This window comes from Ursus americanus, chromosome 7 (assembly GCF_024610735.1).
Source record: "Ursus americanus isolate L20-20 chromosome 7, mUrsAme1.1.p, whole genome shotgun sequence".
In the NCBI taxonomy this organism is placed as follows: domain Eukaryota; kingdom Metazoa; phylum Chordata; class Mammalia; order Carnivora; family Ursidae; genus Ursus; species Ursus americanus.
The window spans coordinates 56,409,297-56,435,055 of NC_142133.1; the positions used below are offsets into that span (position 1 = coordinate 56,409,297).

Consider the following 25,759-nt stretch of genomic DNA (forward strand, 5'->3'; position numbering starts at 1 on the left):
GTAAAATCATATGCCCTGGGTTTCAAGTTTTCAAGTTGCAAAGGGAAAAATAAGCCTTGTATTGAAATGGCTGAGTATGAGATCCAAAGGACCCGTGATCACGCAAAGGTGAGGGGTGGGAAGGTGTTTGTGGGTAAAGAAAACTTCTAAAGGCTTTCCTCTCTGTACCTCTGCCTCCTGGAGAATCTGTCACCCCGCATTGGTTTTTCAGACTTACCTTCTGTAGGGCCCTCAGAGATAGGGAAGGAAAACCAGGCTTTGCAGCTGGAAGACCAGGGATTTTGGAATGAGAAAATTGTTCACAGCTGTGTGTTTTCTAGGTTAAACAGCTCAGCCTCTTCCAGCTTTGCATGTAATAATCTTGGCTGTAGGAGCTGGAGAATTTGTCCGCACTGCAGTGTGACTCTTCAGTTCACATGAGTGATTGCCTTACATGTAAATCCCAAGCATATTTGTATTCTGTCCTCCAGTATTCTGAGCAGAGTGCAGAAGCGATGAATTCCTTCAGCTGTCCTGCTATCAGGTCACTGGCAATGGGGTGACCACTTCATCCCAGTTGGCCTGGGACTGTCTTGGTTTGAAAACAGAAACTCCTGCATCCTAGGAACCCTCACGGTCCTGGGCACCCTCCAGTGGTGCACTGAGGCTGCTTGGAGGCAAAGAAAGACCATGGAGAAGTAAAGCAGCAAGCAGAGTGGAGACCGAGTGTTACTCCTAATAGAAATGCAGTTCTGGGGGTGCTTGGGTGGCACCGTCGGTTAAGCGTCTGACTCTTGGTTTCAGCTTAGGTCGTGATCTCTGGGTCGTGGGATCGAGCCCTGCGTTTGGCTCCATGCTCAGCATGGTGTCTGCTTGAGATTCTCTCTCCCTCTCCCTCTGCCCCTTCCGTTCGTGCTCTTTCTCTCTAAAATTAGTAAGTAAATCTTAAAAAAAAAAAAGGGGCACCTGGGTGGCACAGCGGTTAAGCGTCTGCCTTCGGCTCAGGGCGTGATCCCGGCGTTCCGGGATCGAGTCCCACATCAGGCTCCTCTGCTGGGAGCCTGCTTCTTCCTCTCCCACTCCCCCTGCTTGTGTTCCCTCTCTCCCTGTCTCTATCTCTGTCAAATAAATAAATAAAAATCTTTAAAAAAAAAAAAAAGAAATGCAGCTCTGGGAGGGAAACAGGTGGCCAGGTGGCGCCACTGAGGAAGCTGTGAGCCCTGCTGTTCTCTCTTGAAGGCCCAGGCAAAGCTGTGTGGCCCTATCCGAAGGAGGGGGTGTCTCTGGGGGGCCTCTGCCTCATTGCTTGGCTGGGGAACTACCTACCTTTAGACTTTCTAGGAATAGTCGCTCTGTTTTTCTTATGAGACCCTGGCTGACGAAAACCTATAGCAACATAGTCTGCTATAAGAGGAAAATCGGCATGAGATCTTGCCCTACAAAAACCTCTTTCCTGGCTCTGTCACAAATTAGGCACCAAGCGACGGTGGCGAAAAGTCTGGCACTTCTCTGCAACACACACACAAGGAGCTTGGACTGTCATGTCTCATATTGCTCCTTTCTCAAAGCAATCAGAATTTCTTGGAAGTCAGTTGAGTCCAGTTGTGGGACAAGAAAAAAAAAGGCATGTGAACATCAAATAATGAATATAATGATGGTAAATTGGTACAGGGTGAGTCTGTGAAAGGCCATGCACTCATCATCATACACTAAAGCAATAAGTATACGAAGATTTCATTCTAGTACAACAGAAAGATGAATGTAATCAAACAGTTTATTGGGACACGTAGGTATTCTTTTAAAAAAATATTAAGTACATGTCTGTTTTAAAGTGTTGATTTGTGTTTGTTTCAGGAGAGAAGAAACACAGGGACCTGTGAGTCAGCCAAGCTGTCCCTGAAGAAGTAGGATCTGTTCCAAGAACAGAAGGAACTCATGGGCATCTGTGGTCATGTTCACTCATCAGGTAAGAAGGGGGTTAGTGAATACAAAGAAGGCTCCATGGCGAGTTTCCCACTGATGAATTATCCAGTATTCTTAAGAAGGGAGGTAATCTTTCATTTCTTGAGAGATGAAGCCTCAGGATGGCCCCACTAATGAGAAGAAACGACTGCTTAAAGAAGGCATTGGTCTTTTTTGTGGGGGGAGGGCAGAGCTTTCTTATAGGGCGATGCACCGGGTAGGGGGGCAGCAGCGGTAGAGGTGGTGGGCCTGGATGTTGGCCGTGATCTCAGCCTCCCCTTCGGCCTTGTTGTTGAGCCGCGTCTCCTCGTTGTAGAACAGTTCCTCTTGCGTCTCCGTGGAGAACTTGAGGTTGGGGCCCTCCACGATGCGGTCCACAGGGCGGGCCTCCTGGTAGCAGCCGCACTAGCTGCACTTGGCCTTGTCGATGTCATAGCGGGTGGTCCTGCGGGTGACGTGGGTCTCACTGGTGATGGCCTTGTAGGGACAGAGCACCTGGCAAAGCTGGCCCATGATGCAGCGCTCCTCTCCTCTCCCCATAATGGATGGGTGGTGGTGCAGTGCATGCTCCCCGTGGAAGCACGGACCCAGCGGGCCTTTCTCAGGTGGGTAGTTGATGGTGGCAATTTCCCGTAGCAGGTCACTCAGGACCCTGCCCAGGCCTCGGATGAGCTCAGTCCATAGCAGGGTCTGAGCCGCCCTGTCAGTCACCGATTTCACGTCCATCGCGGGCTCCTGTGTGTTCAGGAACTTGTAGGTGGGATGCCCTGAACACACAGCCTGGGCCAGGCAGGGTGCACATCAGCACAGCTGGAGTCAGGCAGTGCATCTTGAAGCCCTGTCCCTCCTTTTCTTGCCCAACAGCCGCAGGCTTTCATGTTTTAAATGCAGGTAACAGAGCGGGCCAACACTTCAAAATCATAGAGCCAGACATGAATCCATCAGCTCATGCAAATTTAATGATCGTCTTATTAATGAGAAACAAATCACACAAAAATGAAAATCTATCTGAAAGTCAGGGACATAACTGTGCCATGATGTGATATGAGAAGTGTACTAGTTCTCTATTGCTGTGTAACAAATTGCCCCAAAACTTTGTGGAAAGCAGAGAAAAAGAGAAGCAAGAGGAAGAAAACCAAATGTCTGGTCTGGTGCCCAGGGCTGAAGCCTAGGAATCCTGATGCCTAAGATCAAAACAAGAAACGGGAGGTCCGCCACTCGGAATATTTAAGAGTGGGAGGGGATGATGGCTCCCCACACAAGTGCTTTTTAAAGCTCTCCAAGTGACTGCATTATGCTTCCAAGTTTGAGAAGTGCTGTTCCAGAGTGTGAAGGACCAATCTGAATTTACGTTAGTCACACCATGTGGCTGTGGTGGCGGGAAGGTTCCTGTTAACATTTGTTGAGCACCAGTCATGAATCAGTTTCCATGGTAGGAATTTTATATAGATTTCCTTACTCAGAGGCAGTAAGTCAGTATAATCACTATTTTATAGAGGAAGATACAGAGACTAGAAAGATTTATTAAATCTGACTGTCTTAAACAAAACTTGTTTCTTACGCCATATCAAATGGTATGAACTAAGGCCCCAAAGAGAAAAGACTATGGAAGATAATGCAGATAAAAGAGCTAGCTTGGTAAATTTCTTTTTCTTTTTTTTAAAGATTTTATTTATTTATTTGAGAGAGAGAGAGAGCGTGGAGGAGGGCAGAAGGAGGGGGAGAAGCAGGCTTCCCACTGAACAGGGCGCCCAATGCAGGGCTCGATCCCAGGACCCTGGGATCATGACCTGAACCATACTTAACCGACAGAGTCACCCAGGTGCCCCTAGTTTGTTAAATTTCAACCTGAGCTCTAAATAGATTGAAAAAGATGAGGCACTACGGGTGATATTACTAAATTGCATACAGTCTGCTTGAAATATGGTCACAAAGAGAAAGAGCATGTGCTGGGCTACAGAGAGCAGGGTGTGTGGAATGGGTTCAACCAGGGGTAGCAGTGACCGGTGCGGGACAAAGCTGGGGATTGAGCTGTGGAGCTCTCTCCCCGTCTGTGCCCCAGGGTGGCAGTGCTGAGGAACCGAGCTGGACAAAGTGAATGGCAAGTTGGGAGCTGTGGGAACATGGTTCCTTGGCTCTGGTTAGCTCCTACTGGGTATTGAGTAACTTTGCGTGACAGGAGTAGGGAAGCTGGGGAGACAGATGAGGCCAGGGAGGAAGGGTCAGGATGTGCAGATTTCAGAGACTGGGGAGGCCGGGAATGGTTCTATGGGGCATCACAGCTGCTGCTCTGGGGAGCAAACAGTCCATCTCTAGATGGGGAGGACTAGTGTCTGGTGGCTTAGGGTTGCTGTGGTCAGCAGTTACTAGAAAATATTTTGAAGCAAATATGCTTATGCAGACACACTCATGTGTACTCATTCATTCCTAAATACAAACTGAACTTTTTTCCTGCAAAGGCAAAACGCCTCCAAAAGCGTTTCTGCATTTTATTTACTTGGAGAGTAACACATTAGGAGTCCCTTCCTGCAAGAGCTGTGTGTGCCCCTTGGAATGCAGAGCAGGTGATCATGCCAGACCCGTGCTAGCTTTTCCTTTTCTGAATGTTTGGTATCATCAAGCTTTATTTACAGGCAATCATGTGGCTGTGCCTCTCTTCATGGGGCTTCAAGACGATGTCCCTCGAGGCCATTTCTTAACTCTAAATTCACAAGGTGGCTTGTGCTACCCTGGGAAATGATGTGAGAAGGACTTCAAAAACCCCTGGTGGCTGAAGAATGGTTGAGGTTAAAACAAATGGAAGGACGGCCATCGTGCCAGGTACCAAATGAACATAAATGAAAGAAAACCAGCCACCAGATCAACCTCACATGCCCTGCATGGTGCCTCAGAAGCCATGGATTAGAGGCTCTGGCTTCTCCAAACAGAAACCCATTGCCAAGCAAGAACTGCCTGTGTCCTGAGGCTTCAAGTTGCTCTTCCCAATCACAGAACAAGAGACTGTGAGGTCACTGTCAGAAGTCTGAGCCTGGGACGAGAGTCGGCTCCCCCTCTCTGATCCTGAGCTTGAGAGCAAAGCCTGCTCCAACTCCTGGGGGATCCCCCTCGGCTACATCTTGTTACCGCCCATCGCTGAAGCCGTTCCCAAGCACCATAGGCCACTTTGGGTGGTTGAAGAACCTAGTTCTGCAGTCAAGCTGGGGGACAGTCTAGAAGTCAAAGGTGAGGAAATGGGGGGAGGGTATACATTAAAGAGACAAAAAGGGCTTTTGTTTTGTTTTGTTTTTTTGGTGCTGGTGTCTGAAGCAGTGCTGGGACCCAGATCTAAACTCTATGGAGTCATTAACTGTAGGGGATGGAGAACTCTGCCAATCTGAAAGCTTCACAGTACTGAATACAGCTCTGAATCAGCCACCTAGTGCTTCTCTTCCAAGTACATTGTTACAGGATCTATTTGGGACAGAGCGCCCACGGAGTGTCATATGGGCCGGGTAGCAGATAGGTTGAATTGCAGGAAACTGACGTTTTGTAGGTTAAAAGTTATAAAAAGCCAATGAAAATGGTTGCCATTTGGACCATTTTTTTTTGGCCTGCAAAATGGCTCTTCCAGGAGGTTCTAATATTTTCTAGAATTTTGTGCCTGGGTCTATGCTCGGCACCATGGAGGTACCAGAAATGTCAGAACCACTGTTGTTGGTGGGAGTCAGCCAACTATGACCCATGGGCCAAATCTGGCCCAATGCCTATTTCTGTGAAGTTTCACTAGGACACAGTCACACCTGTTTGTGTACTGACTGTCTGGGACTGCTTCCATGCGACTGGAGTTGTGCAGTTGAACAATGACTGTACCATCCACAAAGCTTAAATAGTCACTGTCTACCCCTTTACAGAAAGTTTACTGACCCCTGCGTCACACATTGTGAGAGACGATGATAATTCATAAACACTACCATTTTTCATCGATAATCTAACACCTCTCCTTTTTCTGCTTTCCCTTTCATCATTATTCTTTTTCCTCCTCTAAGTGTCTGAATTTCTAGTCTCCCCTTTCCTCAGTCTCCTTCACTGTCCTTGCTTATTCCTAGTCTGTTATTGCATGCCCCCATTCCTTCATGCTCTCCTCTGTTCATTTTCCCTCCCTCTCTTCCCCTGCTTCTGCTCTATCCTCGTCTATCTCCACCCGCCTCTTACTTCTTCTTCTTCTACTTCTTTCCCTTCTTCTGTTCATCAGTGCCTCCTCCTTGGAACACGTTGGCTCCGTTGACTTAGGAGGGGTGGGCTGGTGCCCCATCTCGGCATTCAGAGCAGCCTTGTCTTGCTCCAGCACAGCCTGGTGTTGGTTTCCCTCTTCAGATCTGCCCAGTCTGTGGAGCAGGTCTGATATTTAACTGGTGAGGAAAGGTAGCGTGTCTGAATCAGTGACCATTTAGGTTGGTTGACTGTCTGTCCTGACTGGTCAGTGTCGAATATTTTGAAAATCATTCCTGCTGTGAGACCATCTGCTTTAGCCAGCCACATAGCTCAAAGTTCAGAAATGTTGTGCAGATACATTTTGTTAGCAACTCCGTTAGTCCCTGTTTGTGGGCCCAACCTCTGGAGTTTTAATGAGGCTCTTACTGTTTTTAATAGCATTGTGAGGCAGCGTCTAGAATCCAGAAATTAAGTCCATTCAAAATTAAGTTGGGTCTGTGTGCTGGTTGATGTCTTTCTTCCCACAGAGTAATGTGTTTTGAATCAAAGACACTCGTGGTCAGATTCTTCTCAGAAGCATGTACTGTTGGTTGCTAAAGACTTATTATGCAATAGTGTAGGGAGGGAAAATCAGAACTGGGTAATTTGGAGTCATTGTTAACTAATTTTCAGAGATATACCAAACCTTGTCACACCACTCATCATCAATGCCAGAGTGACAAGTGGCCTCATATAATAGGGTCACCAACCACCAAGCCAGCCCACAACTGAATTGAGGGGAAAAGTGCCCAGAACACGGCAGCCTCAGACTTTACCTGGCTTTAGGGTAAGATGCCTAAAATATATTTTAGGGGCAAAAACTTGTTGCATTTGTCTAGAATTTGAATCTATTCACTCTAGTTACTTTTCGTACCCTTTCAAAAGTTTTTGTTAAACACTTGCTCTCTTTTCCCAACACTATGGTAAGGGTAGTGATTCGGATTTCTATAGAACACATTTGTGAAACTTTTGGGCAAACCACTTAATCATTGTATCTAACAGAAAAGTCATAAACTTGATATGGAAAAAGAGAGAAAGGGTTTCAGCCAAACATTATATAATAGATATTTGGGGTTGATCCTGCAGCTTCTATTATTTTTTTCCCATTAGTCCTCATTTCAGTTTATGGATCCATTTGTCTCTACGGAATCTGATCAGGGGGTGCGGCATGTGACCTGGATCAGCATGTTTGACTCCTTGGTCATTGTGGGTGGACATGTGACTAACCAGATGCAACTAGTATGAATTTCAAGACCCTGCTTGGAATTCTGCTCAGAATCAAGGCTTGGCAATTCTTCTAAGTGTCCCTTCTTTTCTTCCCTTCCTTTGTGTTCTTACCAACATTATACACGTCGAGGCCTTGATCCACTTCTTCCATCTCCCTACATTGTCTACTCCCTTGAATCCGTCTTCCTCACTCTTGCTGGACTCATATCCTCAAAAAGACTTTTAAAACTTTACTGGATTCCCCATTAATGGAAAAATAAAGTGAACATCACTCAGCATGGCATTCTGTGTGGTCCATTCATTGCAGTCATTCTAGCTCTTTACCCTGGATCGCCTACAGGTTCAACTGAAACACAGGAATAGAATGACTGTCTTTTTTTTTTTTATTAAGATTTTATTTATTTGACAGAGAAAGAGAGGGAGAGCATGAACACAAGCAGGGGCATGATCCCTGCTGACCCTGGGATCATGACCTGGGCTGAAGGTAAATGCTTAACCAACTGAGCCACCCAGGTGCCCTACAGTGACTGTCTTTTTGAAAACTTTATGCATGCACTGTGCTCATAGTCCCTTCCAAGGACTTTCTCAGAACGCTCTGAAATCTGAGAGTAAGTCTGGGGCTAGACCCACGTTGTGGGCATTTATGCTGGCGAGTACCAGCACTAAAAGCCTCAGAGCTAACAACCCCGGGCCCTGTGAGCACCACATCCTTTATAAACTCCTCAGAACAGTGTGTCCTAGCAAAATGTGTATCCCTTCCAGATGTTAAATAAACTTATTAAAGCAATATGTATCTTGCATGTGGTCAACTCGGAAATGATGGCCCTTTTAAACGTTTGTGACTTTAACATAACAGATATCAGCTAATGTCTAATTCTTCTACCTTTTAGAACATATGTTAGTATATCAAGTATATACTTTCTTGGGACACTCTGTAGTCGGAAGCCATGGAAAAAGTGTCTGTTGACTTATTGTAACCTGGGAATTAGTGCTGTGTTGAGAGGAGAGAGTCTCTAATTGCTTTTTTAATAACACAAACCTTGGCCCATGAAGGCCTGTGTGCTCTGAGAGAATGTGCTGAGCCCCAGCCTTGTTTTTCTCTTGCTTTCTGTGACAGGGTGCTCCTCCCCACAAGCCTTGGCCAAGCCTTTATTCATGTTGAGTCAAAACATTCTGAATATGAGCTCATGGCATGTGAAAAAGGGTTTAAACAACAGCCTGGCATGTACAAGTAGGATGGGCTTTTTCAGTCAGTGTTTCTATTCGAATTTCCTGAAGCTTGGACACCTGCATGTGGTTCGTTCAGTATCTCAGCATACCCCCTCTGGGCTGAAGTGTGGCACTTGGCTTCCTGCTGTAGATTAAACCAATGAATAAAGATACATTTGAAGGAGCTGTGTGGATAGTATATCTATGGCTCTAGGTATTGTCTATCTCACTGGCTGACTTGTGGCATACTTACATATACAATGGCCCATTGTGCTGATTCCAAGTTCAAAATAAGAACTCACATTCATGAAAACCATCTCATCTAGCCAGTGTTGATTTCAGCTAGAAATCAAGTCAATTTAACTTCTAAAAGAAGAACTAGATACAGTTTTTATTTATTCTTTATTTTCATGGAGGAAGGGAGTTCTAGGAGTGAATTTGGCTTCTTTAGGATGCAGGGTCAGGGAAAACCAGGTGAGAATGTATGAAGAAGCCAGGAATGGCTTGGGGAGGGAGAATGGGAGATGGTTAGTGAATGGATGAAAATGGAACTTAATCTTCACTGCTTTGTCAAGTCTTACAGGGACGTCCGCCAACCTGGTATTCCCTATTCTCTCTGAGGATTGCTTAGCCCAGAACCTAGTGACCACACCAGTCAGAAGGTCATCTTGTAGTCATGTATTTGTGCTTGAATAACTGAATTTGATCTTTTAAAGCTGCCCTAACCTGAATCCTTGATTTATTGATGGTGAGATTGTGGAGAAGTATCCCAGGATGTAACCCATCTTCCCAAGAATGGTGAAGAGGATGGATAAAAATCAGAGGTGGTGATTCACTGACCAAGGATTTATAAACCATGTTAAGTTCAATAGTAGATAATATATAGAGGATAATTTCTTCCTTTGAATCATACAAGTTTATCAGTTTTATATACATATTGATTGCCTTTGCCATATCTAAAATGTTATGCTTTTATGGGACTTTTCTTAAAAATGTCTCTTGGTCAAAGATGAAGAAGTTACTGAGTTGAATTTGGGGTAGAGTGGTCAGCCTGTCAGAAGGCAAACATGAACTCAGTGGAAAGTAGTTTCACAGATGAAGAGGCTCTGAAAATGTGAGACTCCTGATATATACTATGCCTTTCTTTTCTCTGCTTCCTTTTTCAGGTGTCAAGTTTTCAAAGGACAAAAACAAAACAAAACAAAACAAAACTTCTTTTGATGACTCTAAAGAAATGCTTATTACCAAAGATAGAGGCGAGAAGTATATCTCTCCTGTGTAACTTGGGGTTATCTCAAAAAACCCAAAGTGCAGGGCTCTTTGGGAGCCTAACATGGCTGGCGTCTTTCCAGATGCATGCTTTTTCCCCCAGGTCATGAGGCATGGCCTAGAGGGACCTTACATTTCCTGACGGTTATACCCAGCTCGGTATGGAATTGGGGTGGAATTGGAATCCATGTTCTAAGAAAAAAGGCTTTCCACATTGAGCTGTGTTTTCCAACTTCTTGGATCTTTTCTCCTCTTCCAAATCGCATTTGCATTCCTCACTGACCTCAGAGACACTTGTCTTTTTATCTTTTCATCCAGCCCTAAGTCATCTTGCTGGACAGAATTTTGCTTTCTGGGGGAAGGTGTGGGGAGGGTCCTTTCCAAATTAAACAAGGAGAAAGAAACAGTCAGTGTGGGGTGAACATACCTCTTCCTGCCTTGTTACATAGTTTTGTAAATCACAGTAAAACCTCACTTTGAATGACTGGAGGGCAGACCAGATGAGTAAATGATCTGAAATATTGAGAATTATGAAAAGGAGGCAGGTTATTACTAACATGTATATGTAAGGACATGAACTAGTGGCTAAGAAAGTGTCCTGGGCACGCCCAGGTTAAGGGTTTGCTGGTTGCTTTAATGAATTGAGAAATGCCGTGTATACTTAGCGTGTTTCTTCTTGGTAAACAAATATTTACTGCTGAAATATTTGGAAACAGCTTATGCTCCTGAGTAGCTTAGACTTCCTCCTATTTACCTTGTTGCTGACAGTAAAGAATATATAATAAAACCTTTTGCTGGTGTAAACATTAGACCACTTTGCATCCCGCTAACGATGAGCACATCATCGATGATCTGATTAATCAGACTTTAATGTGGGGTTTGTATTGGGACGTTGCTAGGACTTCACTGAGGAATGTTTAAGAGAAGGAGGAAAGTGGAGTTGAGCCATTCAACAAATGTTTGTTGAGTCTCTCTCTTTCCCGTCCAGTCGGTTCTTGATGTGGTAAACTAGAGTCATCTGAGTAGAGTAGCTAAAAACAAAAATAAACAAACAGCACCAACACATTCTCCGAACCACACTGTAGCCACAGACACTTCACTCCTCACATCTCTCAGCCAAAAGGCCAGCAGAGGGTAAAACACAGATTTGAATTTCACTTCCTCTCCCTTACTCTCCCCAACTCTGGGGATTAGGGACTAGACAGTAGGAGGTGGAAAGAAGAGAAACAAAATCTGAGTAACCACAAAAGCAGATGGCTTTGGGGTGAATTCTAAAGCAGACCACAGGAAAAGGAAATCATGAAATATTTGGGTTTTATCTGTGTGTGTGTGTGTGTGTGTGTGTGTGTGTGTGTGTGTGTGTGAACTTTTATTTGAGTCCTACTTCTCTTTAAAATACCATCTAGTCTTTCTTTGCATGTATTTCTCTGCTCCTAATTTCCTCCACATCTTGAACAGGCCTCGTGTTCATCTCCAAACATTATGTTCTTTTGAAGTATGCTTCTAAATAGTGACCATTTATGAATTTCTTTATATTCTCTACTTTATATTCTCTACTCTGGCTTCAAGTTTTCTACCAGCTTTTGAGAAGTCAGTCATAACTTATGACTTCCGAATCCCATTTTTTTTCTTCTCCAATTTCTTTTTCTCATAGTTCAATATTTGATCTGTGGCTCTGACCCATTCTTTTTCTCTGTGTGCACAGAGGCTTTAGTTTTGATTCTCCTTTTCCGAAAAGTCCTCTGACCCAAAGGCTATGCTACATTTATATGAGACCAATGAAATAAGGGAACAGAGGGCAAAGCACCATTCAACAGGGGGACATTTTTTGGGTGAGGACGAGATCCTGACTCATCTGCAGCATGTCAACATCCAGCCCAAATCCAGAGTCTGTCTGGCATAAGCAGTTTTCAGCATAAAGGGCTCAAGGATAGGGAAAGTCAGGGAGGTAAGATCTTCCCACCAGCCTCCCTCTCCCTCATCATTGCTCCCCTCCCTCACTTCTCAGTGGCTTCGTGGGTTCTGGTGGGCACAGCTGGCATTTCTGCTTTGAGAATGCAACACCTGCAGCAGGTCCCCGTGGTAACCTTGGTATCAGAATCAAGGCAATTGCCCCAGTGGGTTGCTACTTTCCTAGGAACTACCTCTGGAGCTGGGAGCTGTGTTGGTGCCAGCGGGTGACTTGGTGGGTGCTAGGAACCCAGTCTCTAACGGCTTTTCTTAGAGTCACTTGTAACAAGCGTGTAGCAAAGCATGTGGCCAAAATTATCATATGAACAAATACATAAAATAGTTGGCAAAGCATGTGATTAAAATTATTATATAAAACATCATTTGAAAAATAATTGGCAAAGCATGCATTAAAAATGCATTCCACCATAATTTGTAAGAGGAAGACACTAAGAAAGTGCCATACTTTGCCACTGGAAAAATGGATTGTTTAAAGGGGAAAATATCCTAGATTTTGATTCTACCAAGTTTATTTAAGAAGCCCTGTAGGTGGGTTTATAGCCGCTGGTATCGGCTGGTGAGCAGGGCAGCTAGTGATCACATCCGTTATGTAAGCTCAGCTCCAGCTCATTCTCCTGGTAGCTGGCCACCTCCTGAACTCAGTCTCCATCATCCTCCCAATCCCTCCTATGGAACAATTCCAGAGCTTCCACTGGCTGCGGGTGAGGAGCGCAGGTGCAGGAATCAGGACTGTGGGAGCACTTAGGACAGAAAAAGTCTCCGTGATGGGTGGAGTTTGAAATCTCAGGAGTCCGCTTTGATTTCTACTCATGTTGCTGCTCCTGACTGATATTTATTTGCTATTTCACATGTGCTGAGAACTTCGTATACTTTATCCGTAGTCCTTCCAACAGCCTTGAACAGAAGATTTTTTTCTTTCCATTTTCTTGAACTAAACCCATTGGTTAGATGAATTAGAACACATTTAACCTGGCACAGCTAGCCAAAGGCAAAGATCCCATGAAGACATTTGACCGTAAACCTGACCCCTTCCCTGCACCCATGTCTCTGCAAGGATCGTGGACTGACCAGCGGTATATAGAAATCACAGCCATTGTGAGATGGCTTGTGAAAAATTGTAGCCTGATTTTATGTACAATTCCATTTGATTATTTAAAGATAAACTCATTTCGCTTTGCAGGCACAAAAGGCCATCTGTGCAGGCCAAAAAAACGTTGTAAGCTCCCATCCAATTTCCTGTCTGCATATCTTTTTAGAGTAATTATGGCTCATCTCTCTAGGTTTTCCATTGATATCTATATTTTGTTGATTTTCCTCCAGATGTATTGGGGGCACATGTCCAAATTAAATATCATTTATTTCCTGCCTCTTATTTTTAAGTTTCCTTTGCCCTTTACTCTCTATGGGGTTTGTGATATATTCCCATTAGTGTCTTACAAGTCTGGGCTGCAGGCTGTTAACTACACATCCGTGTCATGAGGCAATGAGCTCAATGCATTCAGTCCTCCTGTTATTTAATCTTGAGCTCCTCAAGATCAGTCCTTGACCATAGGTAATGCTTGGCATCAACTACTAAAGACCACATCTGACTTTCAGCTTAAACACCCAATTCACCCTCCTCATCCTCACGAGCCCCCCAGGCCATTAGGTAGGGCGTAATTGTCTCTAACTCATAAATAAAAATCAAGGCCAGCAAGACTGCAAGGCTTGCCCAGGCTTATGCAAGGAGAGAACCACGAGTAGGACTAAAAGCTTTTGTGTCATGGCTATAAAAGATTAAAACCATTCATGCTCCACATGCATTTTATACAAAAATAATTGACGAGTATTTATTAAATTGCTCTTTATTTGTTGGCATAAAAAACAACTTTCAGGTTTTTATTTTAACTGAGCTTTGCTCACCTTGGAGCAGCTCTGGGCGAAATGCTGACATCAATGAAATGTGTTTTCAGCCTCCAGTATTCCACTTTGAGCTCCTTATCTTGTGTTTGGTTCCCACCACCCCATTCCTCTGGTGCGCTCAGAGTCTCCCTTGGCTGCTCTTGTCCTCTCCCTGCCAACTTCACCTTCCAGGCCTCAGCTTTGAAGCTCTGGCCTCTTGGTGCTTCTCAAATCACAGCCTGATGATGAGGGCCTTTGCCCTTCGAGTCAAAGGTCAGCTTTTGATGGATTCTTAGTCTGGGATATCTAAGCTCAAAGTTCCTTTAACAGAGAACTTTTCATTCCTGAATTTTTAAGAGATGCAGGCATGTGCTTGAGAGATGATACTTTGATTTAGAGCCACGCAAAGAGATAAGTGACTTATGTCATATCTTCTCCTGTGCTGACTTTAACGAGCATGAGAAAGGAGGGTGAGGGCATGGGAGTCCAATGGGGCTGGTACAGAAGGGGAGCCCTGAGAGAGTGGATGAGGCACATGGGAGGCAGCCTGGGAATGTGAATTTTGGAACCAGTGGCAATGAGTGGGTTTCAAAATGCTACTGACTTCACAAGTGCACTGACCCCTCTGTGGGTTACTGCTTCTCACACTGATTGCTCTTTTCAATAATTCTTGGTTTTGAAAAAAAAAATCCACTTAATTATTCATTGCTGGAGAGGGTATAGAGAAATAGATGGTGGATATTAGTGCATCCTTTTGAAAAAAATTGTACTTTTGGCCAAGAGTCATAAAAATGTTCATGCCCTTTGAATCCGTAATCCTTTTTCTGGGAATCAAGCCTCAGAAAAGAATCCCACATGTAACCTGCAAGCCTCCTTCACGGTGGGTGGGTTGGGGGGTGCAAATGCCTATTTTCCAGTTGGTTGCTTGAATTTCCAATGCTCTATTAGCAGGAAGTCGAGTCTTGACTTTTTGAGGCTTCCTATCACTCCTTTTATTGGTCAAGAATACTAGGTGCTTTGTTCAATTCAAAGAGGGTCAGAAAATAAGGGAATAGAACTAGTCCACAGCAGAAGCTCCAGGCTGAGTTACTGTTGCTTCTGTCATTACCACCTGCTCTACTATTGAAAGTGGTCCAGAGCATCCATGTCCGGGGTCATACTGAGTTCCCTGTGAGTGCCAGCACGTACCACAGGAGCTCTTTGAAACGTAATCCTGTGCCTTAAGGCTGAGCTTATTAATATCTCCACGTTTTGGCTCCCAGAGTTTCGGCTCAGATGCTCATGTTGTCATGTTTATTCATCCTTCCCAGAACAACAGCATCCTTCCCAGAACAGAGTGGCTGGGTCCAGAGGTGCTTCGACCTCAGCTGCATGATGAGTCCAAGCATCCACCATGTTACATCTGGACCACTAGCCTGAGTGAGTTTCCCTTTCCTCATGGCCTTTGCCTTAATGGTCTCATTGCCTTTCCTGACCACAGGACCTTGGGAAATCACACCAGTTCCCCCCTCTTGGTTTCTCTGAATTTGAATTTTGGGGAGTAGGTTTTAGATATTAATTCCTTCTCTGCTAAGGCAACTACTCAGTGATCTTATATTGAAAAAAATATCAGCTTCTCTCTCTCTCTCTCTCTCTGTCTTTTTGTTTAGAGAAAGAGAGTGCAGGTTTGGGGGAGTGTGGGAGGGACAGAGGGAGAGGCAGAAAGAGAATCCTAACACGGGGCTCAATCTCACGACCCTGAGATCATCAATGTTGGATGCTTAACTGACTGAGCCACCCAGGCACCCCTCAGCTTCTCTATTTTAAAACCGAAAACAAAACACTTATATCTGCATGCAAATATTCACTGCACAACTGTTTATAAAAGTCAAATATGAGAAGAATTAAGGATGCAGTATCGGGAAATTAGAATGTGTCCACTCAGACAACATGCAGCTATTAAAATTCCGATTATAAGATTATGAGAAAACATGAGTGTTTCCCTCCTATTTTCAAACTTTCTTTTAATTTATCAAATTAAAAGGAATAAAAGACTCTTAGAATGAACTGTGGATATGAAGCTGTCGCCAACAGGACTTGCTGATGATTTGCTTGGGAAAATGAGGGATAGAGGACTTAAAGATGACTTTTAAATGTTTGCCTTAAAGAAGAGGGTGTATATTCATGCTGTTTACTGAGATGGGGAGGCAAAGTGAACATCTTCATTGGTCTATAGCGAATTTGAGATGCCTTTTGGACATCCCTGGGGATGTAGGGACCTGAGTGTGGGGGGAGGTCACTGGTATCAAGGCAAGGTATTTTACATTTGAATAACGTTAATATGTAGATGGTATTTAAAAACATGAGATCTGATGAGCTCACTTAGGGAGAGGGGTGAGAAGGACGGGATAAGAAGATCTAGACAGTCTCCAGTCATTCCAATATTTGGAGACCAGACAGAGAAAGGGAAACCAACAAAAAGTCAGAGACGATGCAGCGGGTTAGGTAGGAGGAAAAGGGAAGTGGCATCCTGGAAACTGGGAGGGAAGATTTGAAGGAGGGAGTGGTCAACTGCATCAAATGCTACTGAGAAGTTAGTAAGATGAAGACATGGAGATGACTTTTAGATTGGCAAAGACCTTGCTCATGACCTTGAGATTGGCAGATTCCATGGCATGGAGAGAGGGAAGGCCTGCTGGGGTTGGCTGAGCTAAAACTAGGAGCTGAGGAAGTGAAGCTGGGACTGTAGATAATTCTTTCAGGAAGTTGCCTGTGAAAGAGCTAAGGAATGGGATGTGCCTGGAGGGAGATATGACTGCTGGTGGAAATGATCCAAGAGAGAGGGAGAAACTGATCATGAGAGGTTAATTGCGGGAAGGATGAGAGGATGGTATCCAGAGCACTAACAGAGAAATTGGCCTTAAATGGAGTGGCCATGCACACAGAGTCCTTGGCACAGTACCTGGTACACATAATAAATGCTCAGTTAGTACTTGCCATGGTTATTACAAGTGTCTGTGTGGAATACCAAGGGAAACAGTTACTGGCTGGCCCAACTCATCGCTAAAAAGTCAGGCCGTGAATGATTGCCTCCACAATTGATACGGCCTGGCCAAAGAGGAATATGATGAAAACACAGAGTGAGACATTCTTCTCTCCAACAGCCTTGCTTGGACAGAATGGACCCCGCATGAGGGGCATTGATGTGCGCTGGAAAAATGGAAAGATCTTAGTGACAGATGAATAACTGGTATGACTGTCTTTTAACTGAGTCTCTCTAATTTTCTTTTTCACCGGATTGTGTTTGCCTATTAATAATACTCTTCAGAGTTCCTAAGAGCAGCAGCTGGGGCCACGGGGACTGTGAAGAAAACCAAAACCACAATCTCAAAACCTCTCCTATTGCATAATCAAGATGTGAACCACTGTAACTGCTGAGACACTGACCCCTGCAAAGAAAGCCTTCTAACCAATCTGTGTAGCAACCAAAGAGACCCCAAGTTATAGCTGTTATTCCAGAAATTACTGTATTTAAGCCAGAAACTCAGAGTTTTATCTACACGGAATGTTATTGTTGATCATTTGACCTCACTGTTGAGACAGAGTGAGTTGATGTTCCTTGCCAAATAGCTGAGGAAGACAAAGTCCATGCCTTCACAGCATTGTTAAAAAAAAAAAAAAAGAATTTCTACAGAAATTCTACAGAAAATCTTCAGTCATTTCCCCACTCAATAAAAATTTAGAATTAAAGCAAAAATGTATCAGTCAGGATTCTTAGTTGCAAACATCAGAAACTAGCTCCAACAGATTTAAACAGAAAAATAACTTATCAAAAGAACTGTGGAAATGACCCTGACGTCTGTTTAAATAAAATGGATAAATTGTGATATACTCAGACAACGAAATATACAACAATGAAAAAAACCATCAATACGCACAACAATATGAATGTAGCATATAGAAATAATATTGAGTAAAGAAGCCAAACAGTATATATTTCCATTTACATTAAGTTCAGAAACAGGCAAAACAAATCCATGGTGTTAGCATCAGTGTAGTGGTTAATCTGTGGTGGAAGAAGGGCTAACAGGAGCCATGAGGAGGGATTCAGGGTGCTGGTTAGACAGGTATGCTCAGTTTGGAAAATGCATTGAGCCATGCACACTTGATACATATTCTTTTCTCTATGTATGTCTTTGTGAAAGTCACACAGAAAGAAATCAACAGAAGGGCTATTAGTAGGTCAAAATATCACCAGTAAGTGCTGGAGACACAGGTTTGGGACTGTAGGTCCAAGCATGCCTTCCAAATCTGGCACAAAACTTGAATGAGTACATCTTGCTGCGGCCACTGAGCAGCAGATGCTGTCCTTTGCTTTGCAGACCCTGCGCCTGGGACACACACGTACCCCTACCTGACATTTGGTTATATGTGCATTTGTTTATTTCTTGTCCTCAACTAGAATGTGAGCTCACTGCTGGCACATAGTAGGTACTCAGAAAACATTTATTGAATGAATCTAACTGCCTTGTTCATAACTGAGCAGGGTTCCCCTTCTCATGGATGCCTTTAGATATGTTATCAGTCAGAGTTCAGTCAAGTCTTGCTGTTCCCGGAACGCATTTGTTCTTTCAGGCGATCTCCCGTATTTCTCCTCTGATTCATCAGCATTGACTTTCAGGTTTTGGTCTCATCCAGAAATCTGATTTCCTGTCGTTCCAAGTTCATGATGGGAGAGTCGTCCTACCATGACCCCTGTGTCCTCACAATGGAAACATGCGACATCCTCCTGAACACGCAATAAGACATGAAATTGCCGTCAGTTGCAGCTAAGGCAAGTCGTGAGGAAGAGGGTGAACCGAAATAAGAACACATCTGTCAGCGGATAGCGATGAGGCAATTTCCCTGACCCCTGACCTGTGACTGAATGAGACTGCACAGACTCGTTCCATGCTTGTTTCACTTTCAGCCCATTGACACGCCATCATTCATTTGTAGAGCAAGCTGGGGAATCCAACAGTGGGATCTTGCCCTTCCAATGCACTTTCTGTTGTTTAGGATGTTTTAAGAAAGAACTGACTTTCAGATGGAGAATTTCAGGGGGTGCTGTGCCTTTGAGCCTCACCTTGCCTCTTCCCCTAAACGAGGCACATGTCCTCCCTGACCCATGTTACCCCCTCAAAGCCTGCCCTGGGCAGGAATGTGTGGTGGCACCTGGGGAGACTGAGCAGGACTTTAGGTCTGAAGATGGATGCCCTCGTCTTATCTTGGTGGAAAGCAAAGTAAAGAGAGTGGGTTGCCCCTCATCATTTTACTTAGAATTCTCACACTTCTACTAAAGCTACCATGATTCTACCCAACAACAGAAGGTCAGAGAATTAATCCATGTGACCATGTGTCAAATTTTGTCCTACATTTCTGCATTTCATTCCTGAATCAGGGTAAATGGTTTGGGAAGCATGGCAGACGCTTAACCGACTGAGGCATCCCTCTCTCTCTCTCTTTTTTTTTAAGATTTTATTTATGTATCAGACAGAGCATAAACAGGGGGAGTGGCAGGCTCCCCACTGAGCAGGGAGCTGGACGCAAGGCTCGATCCCAGGACCCTGAGATCATGACCTGAGCTGAAGACAGACCCTTGACCAATTGAGCCACCCAGACGCCCTCACCACCTTTCTAATTCAGACTCTCATCGTTTCCTACCCCTTCTGGCCTCCTTAAGATTCAGTCAAACACAGGGATTCGGAGGAAGGTAAGCATATGGTCTCTACTGCTTATTAATGGCATGACTTTGGGCAAGTTGCCTGATTTCCTCATCTATAAATTGGAATAATACCCCTTGCTATGAGAATTCAATCAGATTATGTATACAAAGTGGCAGCAGCAAAGTACTCAGTACCGGTGGTGATTATTACCATTTGTCCTCTGATTACTCCAATGCATTTTACTCGCCACTGCTGGATTTACCTTCAACAAGGCAGCTCCCAGGATGCTTAACAAACTCCCAGTGCCCCACCCAGTCGCTGCTTAACACCTAACATTCCCATCCTGGCATTCCAGATTCCCTAAAGTACTTGTGTAACCTTCTGACCTCCTACTCCCTTCTATTTACCCTGTGTTTCAGTCGGATGGACCCCGGCACCCCTCCCTACAACCTTTCCACATTATAGCCTGTGTGTGTTAGTTTATGCCGTGATTACTGTTTGATTTACCTTCCCTGTCCTTGGAGGTAAGTCAGATAGTTTCTCTGACAACAGGATGTCTTTTTCTCACCTTCTAAAGTCTCCGCCCATAACCACACCTTTCTATGGGAGGGCTCACTGTCTTCCTGGTTTAAGTTGCCTGTGTGTTCATCTTACCTCTGCAGCTGGAGGAACCTCTGTTCCCCCCAAGCTCCTGTCTCCACACGCCAGGACGAACACTGGAACATTCAAGTGTTCGTTTTCCTCTTCAGTTAACAAGATGCAAAATAAGCAATTTGAGCAAATCCTCCAGTAAATCAGTTGGCTAGATCAAGATACAGGTCTTGCTCAAATAAAAGCCAAAGCTGGAAAAATATCTGTGACTCTGAGAAATGGGAAAAATCAGATTGTTCTGGCTCAAGCCATGTTCTGCTCACCTGGCCTGTTTTCCTCTTGGCCTCCCTGCTTCTGAGCTATCTGCGTCAGTCATAAGGGACACGAGCCTGACACTGGCCTTGTCGTCATACAAGATGGCATAGTCGGTTCCAAGGGACTGAACGTTTTCAAATGAAACTTGTGCCTTTAGCAGCCATTGGATGTAAATATCAGTTCTCTTTAAACTATTTGAAGACCCTAAAAAAGTTTTGTGGGTTTTTTTTTTTTATTTTTCCAATGGCTGCTTCCTCCAGAATCCATGCTAGTTTCTTAAAATCCCACTTATGAGTAGCATTATGTTCCTTCAGACACTGGCCACAGACTGGAGGATATGAGAGGAAAACTATGAATCCTGCCAGAAAGCGATGCTTTAAAAATATGAAGTTCGATTCCATTTTGAAGAGTTTAACTTAACTTCCCTTCCCCTAAGAGCCCTACCACACTTCATACTATTTTTTGACTTGATTTGTGTGTTTTTGAAAAATCTTTTTTAAAAATTTTAAATAAATCAATAAGATACTGCTAGTTTTAAGAGAAATATACATTTAAGAAATATTTTATGAGTGCAGCTAGGCCATTCAGGCTGAAAAGAATCATAAAGGCTTAAAATGTTTGTGTGCATGATCCAGTTTTTATAATTTTAGGGCTTTGCATTAAAATATATCACACACTGCACTGTTGACCTATTGTTTCATAAATGGTACTCAAATATGTCAGGTTTGTTTGATGAACTTACCCGTCTATAAAATACCTCTTTTATTATTGTTTTAAAATATATTTATCTGATTTATTTTTGCCGTTCTTTATGAGTATATTTGTATTTACTTTCCTCTTTCTCTTTTTGTAAAAGAATTGTCTTGGGGAAAATTTCGAACATATATGAAAGTAGAGAAAATAGTGTAATGAACTTCAAATACTAATTACTCAAATTCTAGAATTGTATCTTCCCACTTTGGCTTCATCTCTACCTTTTTCCTTCCTTCGCCCTTTCTTTTGGCTGAAGTGTATTAAAGCGAATCTCGTAATTGTGTCATTTCACCTATGTATTTAAGTGTGTGTTACTAAAAATATGGGTATTTTCTTATATAACCACCATACCATTATCACACTTATCAAAACTAATAATAGTGTATTGGTATCGCTATAGTACGTCATCCAAATGGAAATGTCCCTCATTGTCTTTCTAGTGTTGCATTGCAGTTGGTTTGCTCAAATCTGGGTGTGTGGCCAGGGCCACACATATGATTGAGTGTTTGCAGCTAGAGAAGAGCTTTAGGGTTTGGTAAAGGAGAGTGTGTGAAGCAGGTGAAGGGCAAGAGAGCATTGTGAGCTGGAAGAGAGGCTCTGGAGAAGTGCCATTGAATAATGTGTCCTCAAGATTGGAACTGTTTAGCTGCTAGACAGTACTTCCACACACGTAATTTCTGGTATAGATGGAAATTTGAGGCACTCCAGGGTTTGTTCCATTTGTACACATGACTTCCAGAAGACCTATTCCACCTCCTCCATCCCTTCTTATTCCAGTAAATTGCACACAGTACCCCTCCCGGGCAGAAAAGAAATTCAGAGACTTCCAGAGTAGCCATTGTCACAGCTTTTGCTGGAAATGCATTACAAAATCCCTATTTTCAGAGACGTATTACATGTAATCTCAGCTCCTTCACCTACTACTCCACTTTTGGGAAAACAGACATTGTGTTCAGTAGTTCTGAACTTGCTCTGTGCTGATGTTAATGATTTCTGGATCTGCTAACCATACCAGAATATACATCAGCAACTCTGGTGTTAATAACTTTGTCTGTAAAAACCAATCTAAAGCAATTGTGAGATATTGCGCAACCCACCTGTTCATTAATAGTTTACCATCTGTGGATCCTAGTGAAAAATGGGTCTAATTCAAAGGGTTCACTTCAAATATATTTTCTTTGGCTTTGGAGATAAAATGAATTGGCAATAAACAGTGGTGGGGCAGCTTCTGTCAATGCACAGTGGGAGTCAGGGAAGAACTCCCCAACTCCTTCCTACAGCTCTTCCCAGCAGACTTCAAACACATTTTTTTCATCCAAAAGGGAGCCCTCCAGGCTCCTAATCACCAACCCAGTGGGATCCCAAGTGGCTGGGAATTTCATAAAGCAAAATTCCCCAGGGAGTTTCAACAGAGGTGCTCAGGAAGCCAAAACCCCATTAGCTCTTTGGCCCAACACAAAAGCCCAGCTGCAGACTAGCTTCCCACACTCTATGCTCCCAGTCACTCTCTTCAGCTGCTTATTGTTCACCTCAGTGTCAACTTCTGCCCATTGCAGAGTAACTCCTGGAAATCTTGCAAGAGTGATGTAGATGGAGGTGGGAGTGGGGACAAAACATCACCACGCCCATCACCCATCATCATGCCATATATTTCTCTAGCACTCTATGGTTGCAAATTCTGATCATGGCGACCCTGTAAGGTAGGGAATGTAAGATATCTTTCATCCTGTTTTATACGTACGCAGATTAAGTCTCACTGAGGCTAAAGGCCTTGTCTAATGTTCTGCACTTGGCAGAGCTAGAACCAAAGTGCCAGTCTTTGCCCTCTACTCCAGTGCCTTGTCCTCTTCTCCACATGGCCTCAGTATAGGCTTAACCCTGCAATCTTTGGCTAACTTTCCTAACTGGACCTAGCTTGCTTGTGTGGAAGTGAGGTATTGCTGTTTTTGGGATCTGGGTAGACCTGCATTGGCCCAGGACAGAAATCTCTTCCTCAAATGACATAGTCCTTTTATATTATGCCATAAAATTGTTGTCATTTTCTGTGAGCACAATGACACAAAAAATGTTGCAGACCACTATCTTAAAGGAAAGTTTAAATGTTCCCTCTTTCTCTGAAAGCTAATTGATATGGCCTGGTCCTGAAGAATCAGGTCCATCAATCATAAATAGAAAATAAAATTTAATTTACTGTTTTTCAGTGAGTTTTAGAAGTCGACAACATTTTCCCCAATAAGCCTCTTGTAACTTGCATTATGGGTTGAAGTGCTATTTGAATACTTCTTTTTAAAAGCTTTATGGTCGGTTGCCATGGAAGAACTTCTTGTTCCTATTCCCTGTCTCCTCCAACAGAGTAATTAATCTCCATCTCTCCCATCCTCTGGTATATTGAGGCCGGGTTCCCTGACCTATAGTCCACTTCGTGGTATTTAGTTCTGAAACAAAATAAGGCAGTCCCATTGCATGGAGTAATTTCTTTGTTTAAACTTCAAATTGGATTAGCTCATGTCATTACTCTCACTTGGGCTATTATGAAAAACTTTCTTCTCTCCATGGACTTTGTTTTTATTAAGTTTTCAATTCTGCTACTCTTGATTCAGGTCCAAAAGCCAATTAATAGAAACATGGCCTCAGGCAAAATTAAGATGTTCTTTTTTAATACATATTGATTCCTTCTATCTTCTCCTATTCTAGCCTCTCTTTTAACACTCCATTCTAGCACACCCTGGGAACCTATACCCAGGGCCTTCTATATTTTCTATCTTCCCTCAGTTAACTCTCATACTGAGAAGGTCAATCCACACTAAAGTATATGAATATTACTTCATACCAGTACTTGGTTTACTATTTCCAAAGCCATTTCTCATGTGTACACAAGGTTGTGGGTGTAAGGGTGTATATTAGCAGAGAAGTATTTTTGTGTCAGTTTGTTCTGAATAGCATCTGGGTTATCCTTTTGCATGAGGAACCATTCAATGATCCATGGGAAGAGCACTGTATTGATTGTAAACCTTTTCATTTAAGTAACAGAAAACCACCCCAACTAGCTTAAACAAAAAGATAATTTATTTTCTCATGTAACGGAAAAGTCTATGGGTATACTTGAGTCATGGCTGGGTCCAAAGCCTCAGACAATGTCATAGGGACCCAGTTTCTCTCCAACTCTTGGCTGTGCTTTCTCCTCTTTTCACAGACTCTCCATTCCTTGTGGACCTGTGGCTGCCAGCAACTTCAGCTTATACCCTCATGGCTACAAGTCCAGAAATAAAGGATTAGAATCTTATCCATTTGCTTGAAGACTAGTCTAGTTAATTCTGATTGGCTTTATTTGTTTCCTGTCTACGTCTTCGAGCCAATGAGAGGTTATGTTCTGAATGGCCAGATCTGGATTACATGTCCACCCCAAGGTCCCAGATTGATTGCATATAGACTAAAAGTCAGATAAGGATGGTTCCCTAAAGCACAGTCGGGGTGCTGGGAAGGTCCAAAACATTGTGTACTGCACAATTGTGCAATGCAATTGGTAATGAAAACATTTAGATGGTTAGTCTAAAAGAGTATGGATAGACAAGTAACTCACCTTGAACTGGGAGAGAATAAAGGTCTTTGGCAGACCTACCACTTATTAATGGTCTTGGTGCCAAAAAAGTGCTTCTGACCCAGCCCCTGGAGAACCTGTTCTCAGTTTGTGGCTGGGAAAGTAAGTGCAGAAGCAGGGGAAAGAGAAAAGAGGGTACCTGTAAGAGAGCTGGAATCTTAGCTTCTAAATGTTTATAATACCAGGGCACTGTAAAAAGATGAGAACATAAGGACAACGTGACTGGGACTTAGTTAAAGAACCATGAGACTGGTTAACAAAGGTTTCTCCCATCTCGGGGACAACTAAACTAAGGCTGTAAAAGTGAGGAGGTCAACAAATGTGGTGACAGAAACTATGATAAACGTACAGAGAAATGACAAGACCATGCTCCAATCTCTCAGCAACGTCAGCCAGTGTCACCAGTCAGAGCAGCAGTCCAAGCCAATGCATAAAGCACAGCAGTTAATGGTGTGGATTTCCAGATCCAGACACACCTTGACTCAGATCCTCACACTTCATGACTGTGTAAACTTGGGCACATTTCATTCTCTGTCAAGTGGGGATAATGATATCATGCCTCCCTTCTTAGGCTGAATGAGGACTGAGTAAGGTCTCAGATGTAAAGAGCTTCGCACAATACTCAATAAATAGTAACTCCTGGGAAGTAGATGTTAATATCTCTGAAGCCACCATTTTAAGCTGTAAGAGGCCATTTTGGATAGAAAATGCTTGGAATTCTGGGAAAAACTACTTAAGTGGTCCCTTTTGGGGTTTGTAGTTTTAAGGCAAATATTGACCTGTTGGAGGCCATTTTTGATTTGGGGTTTAGATGCTGCTGTTATATGTTGTCAGGCTGTGCTCTTCCCTCCCTACCCTCACATTTGTTTGTTGTTTTAAGTTTATACAAGGAGAAGCTATTCTCCTGAAGGAAGAAGGATTTACAATTCAGATTTGTTGAACTATCTGATAATCAAAGTTAGCCCTAAGTGGGGCCGTATGGCAGTGAAGGACTACTGATTAAAAGGGAAGAAGATTATAGACCAGTGATTCCCAACTCGACACCAGCATCCACCAGCCCAATGCAAATTATGCATCTTAGAGAAAAATG

At 43.4% G+C, this 25,759-nt stretch overlaps 1 pseudogene; it reads right to left on the reverse strand.

The window, feature by feature from the left end:
- Window positions 1–2,139: 2,139 nt before the first annotated feature.
- On the reverse strand, window positions 2,140–6,232 carry LOC123799715 (NADH dehydrogenase [ubiquinone] iron-sulfur protein 8, mitochondrial pseudogene; annotated as a pseudogene).
- Window positions 6,233–25,759: the final 19,527 nt, after the last annotated feature.